This window comes from Maniola jurtina, chromosome 6 (assembly GCF_905333055.1).
Source record: "Maniola jurtina chromosome 6, ilManJurt1.1, whole genome shotgun sequence".
NCBI classification, from domain to species: Eukaryota; Metazoa; Arthropoda; class Insecta; order Lepidoptera; family Nymphalidae; genus Maniola; species Maniola jurtina.
The window spans coordinates 12,876,343-12,895,093 of NC_060034.1; the positions used below are offsets into that span (position 1 = coordinate 12,876,343).

The window sequence follows — 18,751 nt, forward strand, 5'->3', positions numbered from 1 at the left end:
GGCGAGGCACGTTCGCCCCGGTAAGCGCCCGGATCAGTTCCTTAGCTCTACTCGAAGAATTAAAAGAGATCTGAACGCTCGAGTAAAAGAATCGAAAGGGGTTTATTTCATTCCATCTTGGTATATTGATTTTGCTTTTGCCGGCAGAAATTTCTTGAATAAACTGAATATTCATTAAGATTAAGACGCCGCGCGCCGTTAGTTCTTCTAGCGGATGTTGGAATATTCATTTAATAACTATGAACTCTTTTAAAATTCAATGAAAATAAAACAGTTCATAAAAATAATTCTCCTTTTAATCTATCGCAAATGCTCACTAAAACTTTTTAAATTATGGAACAAAGATAAAGATAAAGATAAATTTAAGATAATAACTAGCTGATGTCTGTGGCTTCGTCCGCGTGGATTATGGTTCTTAAAAATCCCATAGGAATGATGATGATTCGGTGAATCTTTTTTTTTTCGGGATCTTTGATTTTTCGTGATGAAAGTCATATATTACTCTATGTCACTCTCCAGGTTTCTAACTATACTCCATTGCGATTTCTTAAATAAATTTGATATTCATTAATCTTAAGACGCCGCGCACCGTTAATTCTTCCAGCGGGAATTGGAATATTGTTTTCTTCGTTGTGACGTGATTGAGTAGCAAAGCAATAAACCAACAAACTTGCAACAAACAAAATACACTTTTGCATTTATGATACAATGGGTAGTGACTTTTTAAATTCAATGAAAATAAAACAGGTCATAAAATAAAACTTAAACACGCTTTAATCCACCGCAAAATGTTCACAAAAACTTTTCAAATTATGGAATAATAATTCAGAATAATCGCTTTCGGTTCCGTGAAAATTCTAATGCTATGAAATTAATTGCCTTATAGCGGCGCAAAGTAAACAAAAATGGTTTGAATATTCGTAATGGAGGCACCCTCAACTTTCAGATAATATATCAGCCTGGCGAACCAGGTAGTTCTAGAGCAGACTAAAGACAGTAGGAAATCAACTAGCTATGTTTTTTTTAAATGTATGTGTGGACAAACTTCCGACATGGAGACTTTGTATAGGCTCAATAAAACGAATGAACGACGTACCTACCTAAAGATATTAACGCCTTACCTGACAAAATCATAGCTACTTACAATTTTAAACAAGTGTAAATTAAAAATTTATAACACCCCCGACGATCCAAAGTATTTGAGTTTTCCAAAACATCATTTTCAAATAAATAATTATGTATTTAGGCAACGTCCATCTTGACAGCTTGACATATTTGTCTATTGACATAATATTATGAACCTAACGGTTATCTAACCTTCTTTTCTACAAGAAAACTAGAAAAGAGCTGATAACTCTTAAAAGGCTGAACCAATTTTTTTAGATTATAGCTAAGAACACTCTCGATCAAGCCACCTTTCAAACAAAAAAAACTAAATTAAAATCGGTTCATTCGTTTAGGCGCTACGATGCCACAGACAGATACACAGATACACAGATACACAGATACACAGATACACACGTCAAACTTATAACACCCCTCTTTTTGGGTCGGGGGTTAATAAAAGATAGATAATAACTTTTATTGGTTATCATTATTTAAGCCCTCTTTATAACCCAAAATCTCACACAGGCAGGTTATCTGATGTTAAGTGATTACCGCTATCCATGAACATTTGCGGCACCAGAGAAACCATGAATGCGTTATCAGCTGTTTAGGAATTTTGAAATGACCCCATGTTGAAACCCAATGGGAACGCCGTCAAGGGAGGTGGATCCACAATGTGCGTGGAAAAAAGATCGGCACAACAACACCACCATGCACCAAAATTGTGAGGGTGAAATTCCCTCCTTACTACTGTGTATTTCCCATAGTTACGTTGCTCTCGTGCGTTACGTTTGTTTCAAGCTTTAGGGTAACAAACAGAGGTTTATTATGGAACATAACAGTTGTGTTCACCAATAAATGTGATTGGGGTCGCACTAAAAACTTGGTCGGTGACTCACGCGATTGAGCGATTATCCTGCTAAGCTGAACGTGTATGGAGGCTAAGAGTACTTTAACACGTGCCACAACCACACCTGACGCCTTGCGTCATTCCTTCATTACTGAGAATCGTGGCTCCTTTCTGATAACACCCACTTTATAATATTTTCCAACAAAGCCAGTTCTCCGCCGTGTGGTAAGCACAGTAGATGCCAGAGTCGAGTGATCCCTTCACCTGGTCCATCCAATGTCTTGGGCAAGTCCGCGTTGCCTCTTTTATTCAATCTTCCATATCAAACGAGCTTTTCTATGCTAGTTGCACCTTTCCTGACTATGTAACCGAAGGACTCGAATGTTTTGGTAGAGAGTCATTCACATACGACCACAATACTTTTGTCGCTGTGGTGTGGCCCATCTTAAGTGACACTCACAACTACACACACAATAATTGACCAGTGAACAAAATGAGGAACAAATATTTTACTGTCTCGGGAATGTAGATAGGTATTTTATTTTTTGTTACAGATCAATATTGGAGATAGAGTAGTATATATAGAAATAATTGTCTGTTGTTGCCTGTGTGTTCGCGTAGCGTTCATCTGATGGAGTTAAAGTTTCAGAGTTGTGTATGACTAGGCTCATATTATAAAGCCAGAACCACAGAAATTGTTCGGCGACAAATAAAAATAGAATACAAAACATTCTTAAAAACGATGTTTCATATATTATAAATATTATCGCCGGTATTAATTATTGAGAAATCAATGGACTGATAAATAATAAAGAAATTCAAGTACTTTTAAGGTATATATTATGTTATACTTAAATCAAGTCCTTATACGTTACAAGGCTTTAAAACAAAAAAAAAAACATTTCGAATACATTCGAACAAACCACGTTATCACACTTGAACGCGCTCTGAATAATTTGTTCCTGTATAATTTGGGGTATGAATTTGACCTTTTAAACTTCGCTTATAAATCTCAAATATCAGATGTCGTCCCTTGGTTAAATTTTTTTATGATGGAAACCGTATTTCTATGAATTGTCGTAATTATTATTTACTAGCTGACGCTCGCGACTTCGTCCGCGTGGATTTAGGTTTTTTCAAAATTCCGTAGGAACTCTTTGATTTTCCGACATAAGAAGTAGTCTATGTATCCAGGGTATAATCAATATTCATTCTGAATTTCAGCCAAATCCGTTCTGTAGTTCTTGCGTGACAGAGTAACAAACATAGACACATACACACACGCATAAACATACACACCAACTTTCGCCGTTATAATGTTAGTGTGATTAAAGTGACCAACGACTTTATGTTCTTTCCAAGGCAACCCCAATACTTCATACAATCGAAGTGATTTAATTACCTATTACTACTACCGGGACACCTGCCTGTCCGGACACAATTAGTGGGTAACGCTAGCTGAGGTCTGAGCGAAGCCAATCGAGTCAGACAAGGACAACGCTTAGTTAGTGTTTTGTGGCACAGAGTGAACACCGCCATCTTCCCACCTCCACCGCGGGCTATTACTTCACTGAGAATTATTGAAAGGAAAGTGCATTTTTTTAAATCCTGATCCAGAACTTGAACTCGAAACCTCATGATCCACAACCAAATATCCTAGCTTCTAGATTAACGTAGAAGTTGCCCCTAACAACACGGTATCGGTATTTCACGAAGATCTATCTATGTTTGGAATAAAGCTCTCTAGACTTTTAAATAGCATTCCTTTTGGAGCTCTCTCAAACGATTGTCTCTGTGTAAACTTCATTAAAGCCATTTTAATTAGTCTCACTGCACCCATTCTCGATAGAGGCTTAAAATAAAATAAATACTACAATACACACACAACAATCGTAACTTTAATGGAATATGCATGTAGTATAGGAGCCAGCGTACGGTTGAAAGAACAAGTAAAGTAATTAGATTTATTTGATATAAAAAGATGTGAAAATCATCGATGTATATGGATTAGCCTTTCCCATACAATTCCGTCCGCAAAAATACGCTTGAATCTTACGTCATCGTCATTGACAAAGTCAAGAGACTTTTGCAAATTCTATTGAATATTGGATAGAATCAGGCGTTACTTTGCGGAAGTTCATGTGCGGAGGTAAGCGGTGCTTAGCTTGTAACTGCATGTTTGACCATACAGTTTTTTTCTGTTGGCGGATTATAGCAAAATAATTTTTAATTGTTTCTTGCTAAATTCTATTGACTTTTTGAGCGCGTTTTTTATCTTCGAAGGGCCCATCCATATACATCAATGGTGAAAATATATAGTATTGGATTTCGTGCTTATAGATTTAAAAGCGTTTGATCACAACCGATATGGAAACTTTCACATCGTAAATTAAATAGAATTTATTCATATTTTGTAATTAATTTTCATTCATACGTTGAGTTTTAATTCGTGTCAATATAATTATAAATAGTATAATTAAAAGGAGAAACTGACAATATTATTACCTATTGGCGTATAGCTCAAGCCGTTAGGTCTCGAAACTTGAGATTTTTTTATAATTTTCCAGTTAGAAAGGATTTTTAAAAAGTTCACCTGAGCCACAGTATATAGAGAAACAGTAGTTTGATATCTCGTGGTAACGACACCTTTCAACATAGACTCCTAACAACGTAGGCCAGTTTGGGTGACTCCTTCGTTCGCACTTATCACACGATTGCTCTGTCTATAGCTATAGTGAGGTCAACGAGACGATATAAAAAAATGTGTAACCAAACTGACAGTTGCTAAGTTACATGCCAAAGCGAGTGATTATTAATATCTCTGTCCTTATCTCTCGTACGCAATAATGTTGCCAGTTTGTTTAGGTACAGTCTTTATCTCGTCTTATAAATAACTTCATCGAACCTCTGTAGATAATACTACTATCGTTACTCTGTGCCTGAGTTAAGCCGTGTGAGCTAGCTAGTTTGCATACGGAACACAGTCACAAAAGAAATATACCTACAGGTGGATCCAATAAATAGCACAATTGAAATACCCAATAAATTCAAATGTTATGCTTTACTCAAATAAGCCTCAAAGGTCTTTTATGTTACCCAATGAATAGATAATAAAAAATATATCCGAAGTACATAGTTTGGTTCAGCTGCAAAAGGGCGCTCTAGTACACGGTACAATGGAAGTCTTTTATTAACAAAATAAATTGGAAATATTATTACCCGAAGTAGGTACTATTCCTTTTATAATGTCTTCATAGATGATTTGTAGGATTATAACTACGAGTTTTGAGTGGAGCGATTACAGTCTAACCTCAGTGACCCCAAGAGATACTGCATTGTCTGGTTTGTTGTTCAGTGGCTACTACTGAGCACGGATCTCCTTTCAGATAAAAAGTGTTTAGGTCATAATCCACCGCGCTAGTCAATTCACATTTGAGAATATTATGGCACTTAGGCACTTTGGAAACATGCATGTTTTCAATTCGATATCTTCCTTCACCGGTAAAACAAGTGATATTTAAGTAATTGTGTAAAACACACATCACTTCTTAAAGTTTTATTTATTACAAGTATTTATCTATCAATTTGTGGAAACCTATTATTATTAGTTTCATCTCATTTTGAGCCTATTTAGGCCTAGTTAGTTAGTTTATAAGCCGTTCGTTATCCCAATAAAATAAAAATATTGCATCTAAAAGTGCCATCACTAATTCGGTCACCGGCTCTTAGCCTATATTCTCACAATAGCGTGAAGCTAGTAGTTTCTTATTAGCGACACAATCACGAAATGGGTCGCGAAAGGCTGACTCGACATCGCAATTAGTTATACGAGTTAACTAACTTTCGTTGCGGCATTTCTTGATCTTTTCTTCATAATATTCTGAATATTTCCATAATGCAATGCCGTATTAATTAATATTTAATGATTGCTTGGGTTCAAAATGGAGGCTAAATTATCCGCATTTCAGTCTAAGGATAATGCAAAGACATTCCTTTGTTGGTATTGGTATTGATTAAACAAACCCTTTTAACAGGGCTTTCTCCGTCACTTACTCCATACAATCGTAGTTCCAATTTCATTTCTATATGAAGCAACCAAAGTCCATGAAATTTTGCAGACATATTCTAGAAACTAATATCTGGTGTTTTAGATTTTTCTAAAAATATGTAGTTTTAAAATTACAGGGGCTCAAAGATTTGTATGTGAATTTTTAAGACCGCGTAACTTCGAAATCGAATATTTTAACAGAAATCTGGAAAACCACATAGATATTAGTTTCTTTCTAGAATATGTCTGCAAACTTTCATGGACTTATTGGTTGCTTAATATTCAAATGAAATTGGAACTACGTTTGTATGGAGCGAGTGACGGAGAGACCCCTCTGTATTGATGCCGGAGATAGCCTAGTGGTAAAGAGGTCGGCCTTCTATTCCGGTGGTCCAGGATTCGATCCCGGGCACACCTCTAACTTTTCAGCGTTTTAAGCAATTAAGTATCACTTTCTTTAACGGCGAAGAATAAACTCGTAAGGAAATAGTTATTAAAAATAAAAAAAACAGATATTAGTTTCTAGAATATGTCTGCAAAATTTTATGGACTTTGGTTGCTTAATATTCAAATGAAATTGGAACTACGATTGTATGAAACGAGTGGAAACGAGTGACGGAGAGAGCCCTGTTATTCCTTGTCAACATTATAAAGAGAACTCTATGCATTTCAGCTTTCTAGGTTCAAGGGTTTTGGCTGGGCGTTGTTAGTCACTTTTTATACATAATATATACAGTATACACATAGTACATTTTTACCACCTCTGAGAGTGGTTTAACTTGCCGTGTAAATGCCAATTAGCGTTATAGGCCTATACAACCATTAATTAATTACCTATACATACACTTACAGTTTAGGAAGTGCATTATGAGTGTTCAATACTCCGCATTTGATTAAAATCAAATTGTTTACAGTCACGCAACCTTCACCCAGCTTTTATCCACCCTTAACCCACCTTTCACTAGACTTGTTGAAAATTATCGATATATTGTTAATTATTACATCATCATTTTCAAATAATTGACGTCTTCTGTGCTAGACAGGTCTCGTGTAGGGACTTCCGCACGACAAGTTTTGCGCCGTCTTAAGAGTGGTTTCTCCGTCACTCGCTCCATACAAATGTAGTTCCAATTTCATTTGAATATTAAGCAACCAAAGTCTATGTTTTGCAGACATATTCTAGAAACTAATATCTATGCCTGTGGTTTTTCAGATTTCTGTTAAAATATTCGGTTTCAAAGTTACGCTGTCTTAAAAATTCACATACAAATCTTTGAGCCCCTGTAATTTTAAAACTACATATTTTTAGAAAAATCTAAAACACCACAGGCACAGATATTAGTTTCTAGAATATGTCTGCAAAATTTCATGGATTTTGTTGCTTAATATTCAAATGAAATTGGAACTACGGTTGTATGGAGTAAGTGACGGGGAAAGCCCTGTTAATCCAGCGACTATTTAGAGCGATTTAAAAGTACAGTAAGCAAGTACTCATTACCAGTAATATCACTTTTGTCTTTGACTTTAATTGCGTATGTACTCATTTATAGATACTACATTAGAATTTCTTGTAAATGTTACTGATATATCGATATATCAATATTTTTTTCGATATATTATTGACATCGATATTGATAATATATTCACCATTCGTAATTTGAAAAATAACACGACTGCTCTGCCTAAAAGCGAAATAAAAAGTTAAAATTCTCACATTTAAATATTGAATTTTTTCCAAAAATAGCCATTGTCCCTTGGGATGATGTAAGGGTTCTAACGATACACCTTAAGAAATCTGTTCAGGCATTTAGAAATTATAGTGGAATAAAAAACCTCACTTGGGCTTCGATATTGATTATTATTATTAATTACCTATGTCGATATATCGATACTTTTTTTTGGCTCTTCTGACATCCCTACCGTTCACCCCTGTGTGCCTGTTCTGTTGTAGCTAGTGAAAGAGGCGGTTTGCGGCGTTTAGGCCCAAATTGCTAGGAATACGCTACTGCGTCATTGTACAACCACCTATTAGTTGCTAGGCTGCACGCATTGTTCCAATTTGTGATGAAGGTATAATTTTGCGTATCTATGCATACATACCTTAGGTTAGAGTCATGAAATCTTTGACATCAAAAAAAAATTAAATTTTGTATGGAAATTTTTATAATTTTAATTCGTCCAAACACCCTGTATATACGAGACCTGCAAAACTTTAGTAATATTCGATCAATTTAAATCCCTAAACCAACACGACTACATTATTAAATAAATTAGGGACGTTAACGAAATACCTTTGCGATGTTGAACGAAATCGATTTTCTGAGAACCTTTTATGGTTTCTATGTTGTGAAGTGTAAAATTACAGTTTTCCCTAACCCTTTAACTTGTGAACAGTTAAACTTTTATTATTATTTATCATCATCCTTAAGTCCTAATGCCCCCCCGTTTGGGAAAGAGCTTTTTCTTCAAGTCGACCTATCCTCGTCTTACGCATGAACTCACTACTATATTATTAAGTAGGGAAGTATCACACTAATATTATAAAGGAGAAAGTTTGTATGTGTGTGTGTGTGTGTGTGTGTGTGTGTGTGTATGTTTGTTACTCCTTCACGCAAAAACTACTGGACGGATTGGGCTGAAATTTAGAATGGAGATAGATTATACCCTGGACTAGCAGATAGGCTACTTTTTATCCCGGAAAATCAAAGAGTTCCCACGGGAATTTTAAAAAACCTACATCCACGCGCACGAAGTCGTGGGTATCAGCTAGTGGATTATAATGTCTGGAATATTAATCTAAATACCATGCACTTAAGCCTCAGGAGAAAGAGTTACTGAGCTATAGAATTAATTTAACAAGTTACACGTGTAGCCGTCATAAAAACACAAACCGACCTGAAAACGCCATTTTGGGTAAATGTTCAGTGTTTATGCGTTTACAGACATTAAAGAACCATTTCACAAGCGCAACATTTGATGTAATGAAGTCGCGGCTTTATTTCAAAGTGGAAAATCCCAAAAGAGACTTTTTGTTTTGTAACTTTTTGTCTTATTGCCTTCTAGGCAGAGCTTCTCTAGTAATCTCACGATTTTTTGCTTTTTTGCTTGAAAGAGTAACAAACGCACGCACACACGCACACACACACACACACACACACACACACACACACACACACACACACACACACACACACACACACACACACACACACACACACACACACACACACACCACACTTTCACCTTTATAATATTAGTGTGAAGTATGATTTGAGTAGCACAACGTGAGCTGCTTCAAACTTTGAAAGAAATAAAAAAAGCTCCAAGAAGTCCTTGTAATACTATCTGCTTCGGCTGCTATTGGACTTTTCTCCGTCGACATAATGTCACAAGTGTGCTTTAGGTAAAAAGTAATGATGGAACCTTAAAATCGTTATTCATGATCTTTTTAGAACTCTCTGAAATGCTTTCACGAGGTTGAGTAACAGCGAGAGAACTTTGATTCCCGTTATCTAGCTTACGTTTTACCTTGTGTTGACGTTTTCAAAGCTTCGAAAACTCGGAAGGTTGACTTTCAAATTGTGAATGCCGGTATTTGGTCTCAGAAGGTCATCTATCTGTATATCTCTCTGCATCGTATTCCTCATTGCTGACAGCCGTGACCCCTTTCCGTTAATCACATTAGGGTAGGAGTCTTTTTGGGATTATAATGTGGTGGGTCTTACAACTTGACTAGGTTAGAGACATACTTACCCCAAATTAGATTATATTAAATATAACTTCAACGAAATTACATCTGATATTATAACGAAAGATTTTTAGGTATTGTACATACGTATTGTACCACCCACTGCTCTGTATCCTCAATCCCTAAGGCTTTGATTCTTCGAATCCGATATCAGTGATTTCATATACAAATACATGGAACCCTTATGAAATATAATAGCGAAATATATCCACTCTCATATTCCTCAAGGGTTCCATGTTCTTTGAAAGGTTTGTGCCCGATAGCAACATAAAGAAAACATTTGGGTAACGATGCATTACATACCCGTGCCAGGGACCTAACTCGATTTGCCTGGAGGAGACCCTGCTATGTACAGGTAGGGTCACCATGAATCAATTCGGAAAATGTTGAATATCTATGCGGGGTAAAATTAAGTAGAACCATTTTAAAGGTCACTTTTTATGGGTCCACTGTACCCGAAGGCTGCCTATGGGACCCTAAGCCACCGCTGTCCGTGTGACCGTCTGTCTGTCAGTGGGCTCTATCTCGTGAACCGTAACAGGTAGAGAGGTGAAATTTTTGGTGTGTAGGTATTTCTATAATAACGCAAACGAGTATTTGTTGCCCTCCCAGTATTTTATTTTATTTTTTATTTTATTTTATTTACTAGGAAGAATATTTCAGAGGTATGTCATACATACCACTGTATTTATACGTAGGTACTGAATTGCCCTGTCACTAAAAGTTATAGATTGACGCAAACGTAATTGTATGGCTGCTAAACTTTAATTACTGGTCTTTAATAATTGTGTGCCATTGCCATTTTGAAGCCAAAGACAGTAACATCTATTTTGCATGTTCAATACTAGAAACTGAATTTTGGGATGAAACAACAAGAATTTGGTTACCCTACATACGAGTATTACGTGGAAAAAAGTATCATGGTATAAAATAAATTCATTTTCGTTTGCTTATTTAAATTGGAGTTGTGCGAGTTCGTGGTACTCATTTTAAGCCTTTTTGACTGTAATATATTATTGTGTCTTCCAAGGTGCCTCCAGGTAACACGATTATTCCTCAGCTTTTTATTTACTCAAATTGTTATTATAAAGATCTGATAATAATTATTGTTATTGTGTCTGTCTTAGTTTTTCTCTAGAGTCTAGATCAAGGTCAGGTTCTACACTTATTGACTAAGTACATCTAAATGTATAAATACAAAGTCCTAACTCATTAACGCCTAGCCCAAACCCTTGTTTATTCTTCTTCTTGTAGTGCCGTCTCCTACTGGAGGTTGGCAACCATTAGGGCTATCTACACCTTGGACCCTGCTGCGCGGAAAAGAGATCCCCCTTTTTCTGAAGTCGGTTAATAATAATTTTTGTCTCATCAAGTTCACGACAGTTGTTCATACTTGCTCCGATTTAGTAGGACTACAACATTTTTGTGAGCCGCATAATATGTCATAATATGTCGGTGATTTATGTCGGATCGATTAATTGTACCTAGTGGTTCGTTTTAAGCTGAAGCCAAGTCTGGAAAAAAAATTCTCACTTAATTTTAAGTTGTTTAAAAGATTTTTCTTCTTTTTTTCTTTAAAAGCTTGCGCAATGTTTGTTCTGTTGCAACTTTGGTAGGTACTGTAACTACTCTCATTGAAAGTTTTATGCTGTTGTATCTAGTTTCAAGATTTCACTGCTAGTTGGCTAATGAGCTTTTTATAGAGTTGGCTGAGTTGAGCATCTGTTAATAGTCTGTTAAACAAATCAACAAATTAGTATTGGTAGGTAGGTAGTTGATGAGTTGATGACTGTATCTAAAGCAGAACACACATCTGCAGAGTGGAATGGAGCCATAATGTACCATCGTTTTAGGATTCCTTAGTAAAACAAAAAAAATTGGTTGTCTGTAAAGTCGGTTTACTGACGATAGTTGAACGTGACAACAAAGGCCGATTGTGCTTCTTTGTCGTTCGTTCCGCGCTCTCGCTTGCACTTCAAGCCTTACATGGAACGCCTCAGAGCGAGGTAACGCCGCATGAGTCATGTTTTTTCGTGCGTGCAAGCCGGCTCTATCGAATTATAAGACGTTGTCACGTCAAAAGAACAAAAAATGAAGAACTCTCAGGCTTGTATATTTCCTCACGATATTTTCCTTCACCGTCAAATTAAGTGATTCCTATTTAATTGCTTAAAGAACACATAACTCCGAAACGTTAAAGGTGCATGTCTGGGATCGAGTCCCCTACCTCCAGACTAGAAGGCGGGCGCGACGTCTTAACTCCTAGGCTATCATACTTTAGCATAGCGATGGACATCTCACGACTATAACTGAGATTTTGTACTAGTTGAAGAAGAGAAGAGATGGAACTTTTTAGTAGTAGTTATAAATGCACACTAAAATAAATCTTTCCAAGTGAAGAAAACTTTTCTTATTCCCAGATTAGGAAACTTTGTTTGGGATGTAGATAGTGATATTTCAGGTAGACCTAGATATTTTTAGAGCGCTGTGTGACCTAGTTCTGACTAATTCTAAAATGTAGATGGACGTCTCCGGGCTATTGATGTTGCGTTTTCATTCCCAACGCCAATTCGTTTGTAGATATTTTTGCTCAGTTGCTACGTATTCACTTTTTGACTTGTTTCAAAAATCTCTTCTGATGACATGTTTTGCTTGTGCAAAATTTTTACTTAGCTTCTGCTGGCTATCGGCCTTCTCAGAGTGTGACGCTGTAATTTTGAGACTGTTTTACATCGGTACAATAACACGCAACAATGCCGCATGCGACGAGTAGAAATTGGAACTTTGTAAAATGGATTAAAATCAAATTATTTTCATATTTTCATCATGATTCATGACCCATTTTTACAAGCAAAGAGTTAAACATTTCCACAAACAGCTGTTACGGAAGAATTTTAAGTATAAGCGGTGTTCTCTCGGCCCTTAGTACGCTCTAGTACTAATGTATGTTTTATGAAAGAAATGTTTTTGTGGCTACAAAAATATTAGTATTTTTTTTTGTATTAAATACCAGATTTTTATGCTCGCATTATATTCTTTTTCTGAGTAATTATTATTGAATTCAGTGTTTTATCTGCCTTCAATCTACAGTCCACTCTACTCAAGGTAAATATATGTATTTATATTTAATTTAAGTATTTAACCATACTTTTTTTTTTTTTTTTCGCTGGGAAATGCTTTTACGCATCCCTCCCGGAAGCAGAGCTGATCACGCTGCTTCCGGGGGGGTATGTGGGACTCGCTGGCAACCAGAATACCCACTAAAACCCAGCGGGGCCGTCTGCGTCATGACGAGACGACACAGGAACGCAGTTTGCATACCACTGTGCCGTCTCAACGATACCGCCACATTACTGGACATCCCTATGGGATGCCGACGCCTTGTGTTTGGTTCTGTCCTCATTTACGGCACGAGGTAGCGCGCATATTGGCGCCTCCTTTGCCCCTGGCGTTTGCGGCGTATGGGATGAGCGTTGGGATCCAGCTCTCTTTCCCTTTCAGCCGCCTCCTTCAATGCAATCACCTCCTCACAGAAGGACACCATTGCCGTCCAACAAGTCTCATTGGCGATCATCGCGTTTATTACGCTTGGGAGCGATAGATCGCTGCCCAAGATGAACGACAATGGATGCCTCTGCGGCGCCCAGGCTGTGCATTCCGCCAGTGTGTGCTGTGCCGTATCGGAGGGTGCACCGCATTCGTGGCAGGCCGGGGTCACTTCCCGCCTTGCAATCTGGTGCAGGTACTTACCGAAACACCCATGTCCTGTAAGCTCCTGCACCAACCGATAGGTTAAGGTCCCGTGACGTCTTTTCAGCCAGTGCTCCAGGTGGGGCTGTATTGCCAAGACAGTCAGGGTGCCCGCAATAGGGTTTTGTAAATCCTCCTTCCATCTGCTGATCAGGGCCGTTTGTGCAATGGCTCTAACCCTTTGAACTTCGTCCGGACTTGGCCTCTCACCCTGAGCCCTCAGATCCGCTCGGTACCGGTACACCTCCGTATGCACCTCGGCCTGGAGTTCCCACGGTGGGTCACCCGAAAGCAGCGTAGCAGCGGTCCATGACACTGTGCGGTACCCCCGGATATTTCGCACAGCTATTATTCTTTGCGGTCTCCGCAAAAGCATTTTGTTTTGCGGAGACAGAGCTTGCACCCACACAGGTGCCCCGTACAGTGCCATACTCCTCAAACTTCCCGCGTACAGCCGTCTGCAAGTCGACTCAGGCCCTCCAATATTTGGCAGCAGTCTACCGAGAGCTGCGGCGGCGTTGACAAGCCTGGGACCTAGCTGCTTAAAATGCGCTCCAAAACCCCATCGTCCGTCCAAGGTTAGGCCCAGGTATTTCATAGAGGCCTTCACCTCCACGACTGTGCCCTGGACGTTAATTTGCGCGTCCCGGGGTGGACCTCTGCGTGAACCATGGAATAGGAGGGCCTCAGTTTTGGAAATTGAGACCTTCAGGCCCAGCATCCTAATCCTGTCCACCACCATGGACGTACCGACTTCTGCAAGGCGAGCCGCTGCCTCATAATTCTCCCCACGGGCAGTGACTAGGGTGTCATCAGCGTAGCACAATACCCTCATCCCCGGAAGCAGTGGACCCCGCAGGAGCCAATCGAAACCAACGTTCCAAAGGGTTGGCCCCAGTACCGAGCCCTGCGGGACTCCACTGCCTACGCGGTGCCGGTACAGTCGTCCATCGCTACCTTCCCAGATGACATCTCTCTCTTGAAGGTATGCCTCCAACAATCTCCTGAGATAGGGTGGCAAGTATTTAACCATACTGTGTCAACCCGGTCAACCTATATAAAACTAAGTTTAAGTTGGTAATAAAAAGACAGCTCTCCTCTACTCCGTCTGTATGCCCTGTCCTTTACGCTGTTTTATACTTACCTATATTATTTTGATACCAAATAGAAATATTTTTGTGGATATATTTAATACATTGGAATTTCATGCTTAGAAAATATTATTTTTCTTTTTATGTAGGATTATTGAAGAAAATATTATTTCTATCTACGTTTACTCTATACCTACATTCATTCCATTTACAAGTTTTTCTTATTTTTAGGGTTCCATACCTCAAAAGGAAAAACGGAACCCTTATAGGATCACTTTGTTGTCTGTCTGTCTGTCTGTCTGTCCGTCTGTCGTATCTGCCAAGAAAACCTATAGGGTACTTCCCGTTGACCTAGATTCATGAAATTTGGCAAGTAGGTAGGCCTTATAGCACAAGTAAAGGAATAAATCCGAAAACCGTGAATTTGTGGTTACATCATTAAAAAAAAATGTGTTTAAATTTTTAAAGTAAGATAACTACACCAAGTGAGGTATCATATTATGAAAGGCCTTTACCTGTATATTCTAAAACAGATTTTTATTTATTTTTATGCATAATAGTTTTTGATTTATCGTGCAGAATGTCGGAAAAATTACCCTAGTACGGAACCCGCGGTGCGCGAGTCTGACTCGCACTTGGCCGAATTTTTTTCCTTGAGCGATTAGGTACAAAGAAACAAAGTACTTATCTTTTTTTACAATCTATACAAATAAATAAGTACAGCTAAAACCGCTGGGTATAAAAACATAATATACTTACGTAGATAAATAAGTAAAGTAGTAAGTGAAGTTGGTTTAAAAAAAAATCATAATTTGTGACCCCACTATATTAAAATATGCGATGCCTGGTTAAAACCTACTGTTTACTGAGCGATTACACTGCGAGCAATTTACTCTTACCTATCCATTGAGGAGTTCTGTTCTCCATCTCCGAAGATATTAATCAGATCCAAACGAAAATGGGACCACCTCTGAAGTTATAACCTTCCAAACAAAAAAAAAATACAGTCGAATTGAGAACCTCCTTCTTTTTTTGAAGTCGGTTAAAAGAAAGAATTTTTCAGGTATACCATTAAAGCGAAATTGGGATAGACCAACTAAAAACAGGTCTTTCAACTAGGTCATGATAATTTCATAAACTATGCGCTTAAACAAAGATAAATTATAACCTTTTTGTGGGATTGTATCTTCCAGAATAAATGTGTCTTTCGCCGCAATTTCGCCAACTGTCGCAGCCGGGGCATTTTCCCCTAAATTTATGACAACGACTCTTTCGCTAATATTGTTTACTTAGATAATGCCTGATGCAAACCACCGATAAAAATAGGTCTAACTAATTAAGTAGTTGTAGTCTAGCGACTTCCGTCTTCTACTCGGGATTTCAAGGATTCAATCCTGGACCTCTAACTTTTTGGAGTTTTAAGCAATTAGGTAATCACATGCTTCAACGGTAAAGGAAATCATTCTCCATAATGTTCTGTGAAGTTGTGTGAAGTCTGCCAATCTGCACTTGGTCAGGGTGGTAGTCTATAGCCAAACCGTTCTCTTTCTGAGTGTAGACCTGTGCTAAGTGGTAAGCCTGCGATGGTTTGACCATGATGATGATGAATCATTAAGAAACTAGCTGACGCTGGCGACTTCGTCCGCGTGGATTTAGGTTTTTCGAAATCCCGTGGGAACTATTTGGTTTTCCGGGATAAAAAGTAGCCTATGTGCTAATCCAAGATATTATCCATCTCCATTCCATCCATCATAATTTCAGCCAAATCTGTCCAGTGGTTTTTGCGTGAAGAAGTAACAAACATACACATACACACAAACTTTCGCCTTTATAATATTAGTGTGATATCAACATGTGGTAAAAAATGTTCTCACAAAAATCGACGTATGGTGCAAAGTATATTCACAAAGTATTCTAAAGCTGAGGTCTAGCTAAAATGGGTTGTCTACGTTGCGGCTTACATCGGTAATGGTCAGTTTTATTATTGCGCATCTTTGCCGGTTTATTTAATTCACCCGCCCATGAATCATGAGAGAGGTTGTGATATATGTAGTAATTAAAGAAGTTTTATCCGTTATTTCGTAATGGCAGATATTTAGGTTAGTCATGCTAAATGGATATCCGAATACATATTTCATAGGTTGCTTTATCGTTTTCGTGCCTCATTCTAAATTGCTTTGGTAGCCTATATACAATAATCTCGTTCATTTACTATTATGGTAGGAATTTCCTTAGGATAATAAAAGTATTCGCACACTATACAAACTCCTTCCATCCATCTATCCACCTCCATCCATCTGTTTTAGGGTGCATCATCACTTTCCAGTAAGTTTAATTGCAGCCAAGCAGTAGTCTATTAATTTAACAAAAGACTCGACGCCGAATCAACTCACAGTAAAGCATGGAAATGTGAGTTTTATATCGTGTTCCTTGATTAATTTTAAGAATATTGAAATAATTAAATGTACATCGTTTGGACTACGAGTAGCCCACGCATCGTACACTTCTTCAATTAAATGTTGAAGATTTCACCTAATGGGGTGAGCTCTTACACAAATTAATACGTTACGTACGAACCTATCTAAGTGAAGACCTAAAACTGCGACACTTGGATCACATTTCGTAGAGCGCTACCTCTTCTACTCTTGTGCAAAAATAGTAGAAGAAACAAAAGTTTCATCTGTCGCTACCATCACCAAAAACGAATCTTCTACGACAAGTAGGTACTATTAACGTAACATGTCTATAGTACAATTTCATTGTTATAAACAGACAGATTTGATGATTCAACAGCTTGTAGTGCAAAGTTTTACATGAACAAAGAATATTTTGAATTTTAAGTATAATAATAACGAATTCTCGAAGCGGCAGCTTGTTGAATTTAATAATATAAAATATATTCGAGAGGCAAACAGTTTCATTGTTGGCTCGTGTTCTTAATATATTAAGATGAGACGTATAAATCCAAGATGTTACAGTACTGTTTTATTAAAACACATGACGCTTTCGATTCTTATACATTTTTTAACAGGAGTAATTTTTTCTGAAGATTTCACCATGCGAAATTATTTTTATATCCAAGCGCCGACTCATATAGACGAAATGAAGTAGAAAGGGCTCTTTGTTACTACAAAAACTACTAACAAAAACAAAAAATATGTATCGGGTCACACTATAGACTATCTATAAATACATTAGGTAAAGCACCAAAGCACGAATGAAGTATATCCAAATCTCATAAATATAAAAATGAATTCCTATTTCCCTTGGTTATGTCATAACTTGAGAACGACTGGACCAAATTGGACAATTCTTTTGTCGTGTTTGTAATTGTTAGAACAAGGTTCATATGGAAGATTTTTTACGAAAATTCATAGGAAAAGACGAAGTCGCGGGCAACAGCTAATCTATAATAGTTTAGTATGTATAGAGTTTAAATTCCCTATGAGTCATAAATACATTTCCATCTAAATTCCACCGAGATTCGTTTCTGAGAGATTATATCCGTTTGAGATATGCAAGCGTATTTAATGTCTGCATCAGCAACCAATCTGTAATCAAAGAAACAAAGATGTGAAAGAGATTGCGCAAGTAGCTTCCCTTCCCAAACTCGCTGAATAAATTATGGGGTTTCGGAAGAAAAAAGGTAATTTTAACGTGTTTACTAGATTTAAGGCGCCTTTAAAGTCATAAAAAGATCGCAACGCGACTCGATTAACGAACTGTTTGTAACAATCGTTAAACTAACTTTGCTTTATAAAATACTAGAGGATGCCCGCGACTTCGTCCGCGTGGATTGTAGGTTTTTAAAGATCCCGTGGGAACACTTTAATTTTCGGAGTAAAAAGCCCCAGCGTGCAAGCTATAGGTAGATAGATAACCTATCTGTACCAAATTTCGTCAAAAACGGTTAAGCAATGGAGCTTGAAAGCTAGTAGACAGACAGACAGACAAATTGCGTATTTTAATAAAAGATGGAAGGATGGATAGTAAATGTAGATAAACATTGAATTTTAGTTAATTCAATAGTTAGCTTAAACTTATTACCTATGTCCTATCGTCAGCGCAAATCGAAACATGCCCATAGCTGGGCGTAGGAATCTTGTAGGGACTTCCTCATCCTGCGACTCGTTTGATGCCATGTTTTTTCTTCTTTT

General features: G+C 37.7%; 1 protein-coding gene and 1 long non-coding RNA gene across 4 annotated transcripts in view; one reads left to right on the forward strand and one right to left on the reverse strand.

Moving 5' to 3' along the window:
* The window catches only part of LOC123865881, a 64,177-nt gene extending 47,169 nt beyond the window's left edge, over window positions 1-17,008 (reverse strand). The window contains exons 1-2 of the long non-coding RNA XR_006796063.1: window positions 16,973-17,008; window positions 13,760-13,765 (exon numbers count right to left, since the gene is read on the reverse strand). This is a non-coding gene — a long non-coding RNA (uncharacterized LOC123865881). The remainder of the gene's footprint in view (window positions 1-13,759; window positions 13,766-16,972) is intronic.
* The window catches only part of LOC123865880 (tyrosine-protein phosphatase Lar-like), a 106,568-nt gene that overhangs the window by 59,119 nt on the left and 28,698 nt on the right, over window positions 1-18,751 (forward strand). The gene's annotated exons all lie outside the window — the stretch shown is intronic.